At 55.6% G+C, this 2,500-nt stretch overlaps 1 non-coding gene across 1 annotated transcript in view; it reads right to left on the bottom strand.

The window, feature by feature from the left end:
- Positions 1–253, bottom strand: part of LOC126147317 (small subunit ribosomal RNA) — a 1,909-nt gene extending 1,656 nt beyond the window's left edge. Inside the window, exon 1 of the ribosomal RNA XR_007530171.1 lies at positions 1–253. This exon is cut by the window's left edge and continues 1,656 nt beyond it. This is a non-coding gene — a ribosomal RNA (small subunit ribosomal RNA).
- Between the last annotated feature and the right edge of the window lie 2,247 nt (positions 254–2,500).

The raw sequence follows: 2,500 nt of genomic DNA, 5'->3' as shown, positions 1-2,500 counted from the left end.
GCAAACGGACCGGACGAGCCGACCGATTGGTTTTGATCTAATAAAAGCGTCCCTTCCATCTCTGGTCGGGACTCTGTTTGCATGTATTAGCTCTAGAATTACCACAGTTATCCAAGTAACGTGGGTACGATCTAAGGAACCATAACTGATTTAATGAGCCATTCGCGGTTTCACCTTAATGCGGCTTGTACTGAGACATGCATGGCTTAATCTTTGAGACAAGCATATGACTACTGGCAGGATCAACCAGGGAGCTGCGTCAACTAGAGCTGAGCAGCCGGCCGCCCGGGAGTGTGTCCCAGAGGCCCGCGCGAACACGCAAGCGTCCGCTCAATTATTCTGCAAACAGGAGGAGGCTGAGCTCCCCTGCACAATACACCTCGAAACCCTCTCAGGTCCCGGCGGCGCGCAGCGCCGTCCTAAGTACTTGGTCGGGTTCGAGAGAGGCGCAATCGCCCGGAGTTAGGCGAGTAGACGCTTTAGGTGCGACCACCCGTGCTCCCAACTGAGCTTGCCGCTGCCGACAGAGGCCCGGGAGCGTGCTGTCGTGGCATTGCCGGCGGGAGACAACACGCGCCACCTACGGTGACCGGCAGCTCCAACGCCAGCGCCACAGAAGGGCAAAGGCCCCACGTGGGTGCCGAAGCGAACTCTCCCAGCACAGCGCACGTGCCAACACGTCTGCACAACTGCGATACAAACCACCAGCGAGAACCGCTGGGGCGACCGAGCAGCAGACGGCGTCGCGGCGCCGAGTGCCGGGCGGCGGCGCATCCTCAACGCACACAGTCCTCAATCGGACCAGCACACTGCAGATGTCCACCGCGCTTCGCACCGGGCCGGCGAGGACCCACTTTGGCTGCACGGCGCCGCGCGCAGGGTGCCCCGGCGCGCAGCTGCGCCGCCTGCCGCGTCCGTCGGCCGGCGCGCCTGCCACTGGGCGCCCCCACCAGCCGGCTGTAGCGCGTGCGCCCACGCACCGCGCGGCCAGCACGCCGGGCGGCCCCCCCTCACCGGCCGGGGACAGTCCCACCCACCCACAGCCGCGTATCGCTTCACACCCAGATTCACATTCACGTTCGTTGGTATGGTGGGGACCGCTTCGTAGCTGTACCGATCGTTGCCCTCACAGATGTACCTCCAGCAAGGACAACCGCACCACAACGGGTTACCAGTTGTTCATTTGCGTAACGTCACCAGTAAACGTACACGTCCATCCCCGTTTGCAAAGTCAACTATTATTGCATGCCTGCCTGTCAGGTGTCAAGACACACTACATCCGCTCACATCCACGCAACAAAATGTGCCCGACTAGAGGGCACGTGGAAGGTGCCCCCGTACGTATGCGATGTCCACTGCGCGACCAACTGTCAACCGGCCTCTGTAGCATGTCGCAGATGTGGAACGCGGGGCACCGTGCTATCACATTGTGTGAGAAGAGACTACTACGTCTGCATACACGCGCCACTACATGAACAGACGGCTCATGCTGATCGCCATCCACTGCGTCCATTACTCCCACACGTCTCTATGGCGTACCACACTGCAATGCAGCTGTTATGGGGAGATGACACGTAGCTGTGTACACAACATTCTGAGCGGGTTGCGGTTGGACAATACATTACTGTAACGTGTCATATGCCAATTACAGAGCAGGGTAAGGCACAACTTGGGTTAGGTTAAGGCACAACTTGGGTTAGGTTAAGGCACAACTTGGGTTAGGTTAAGGCACAACTTGGGTTAGGTTAAGGCACAACTTGGGTTAGGTTAAGGCACAACTTGGGTTAGGTTAAGGCACAACTTGGGTTAGGTTAAGGCACAACTTGGGTTAGGTTAAGGCACAACTTGGGTTAGGTTAAGGCACAACTTGGGTTAGGTTAAGGCACAACGTGGGTTAGGTTAAGGCACAACGTGGGTTAGGTTAAGGCACAACGTGGGTTAGGTTAAGGCACAACGTGGGTTAGGTTAAGGCACAACGTGGGTTAGGTTAAGGCACAACGTGGGTTAGGTTAAGGCACAACGTGGGTTAGGTTAAGGCACAACGTGGGTTAGGTTAAGGCACAACGTGGGTTAGGTTAAGGCACAACGTGGGTTAGGTTAAGGCACAACGTGGGTTAGGTTAAGGCACAACGTGGGTTAGGTTAAGGCACAACTTGGGGGTAGATTGCGGTGCAAATTGCGTTACATTGCGGTGCAAATTGCGTTACATTGCGGTGCAAATTGCGTTACATTGCGGTGCAAATTGCGTTACATTGCGGTGCAAATTGCGTTACATTGCGGTGCAAATTGCGTTACATTGCGGTGCAAATTGCGTTACATTGCGGTGCAAATTGCGTTACATTGCGGTGCAAATTGCGTTACATTGCGGTGCAAATTGAGTTACATTGCGGTGCAAATTGAGTTACATTGCGGTGCAAATTGCGTTACATTGCGGTGCAAATTGCGTTACATTGCGGTGCAAATTGCGTTACATTGCGGTGCAAATTGAGTTACATTGCGG

Source organism: Schistocerca cancellata, unplaced genomic scaffold (genome assembly GCF_023864275.1).
Source record: "Schistocerca cancellata isolate TAMUIC-IGC-003103 unplaced genomic scaffold, iqSchCanc2.1 HiC_scaffold_852, whole genome shotgun sequence".
Classification (NCBI taxonomy): Eukaryota; Metazoa; Arthropoda; class Insecta; order Orthoptera; family Acrididae; genus Schistocerca; species Schistocerca cancellata.
The sequence above is the reverse complement of the archived record's forward strand: the minus strand, read 5'-3'. Positions and strand labels throughout refer to the sequence as shown.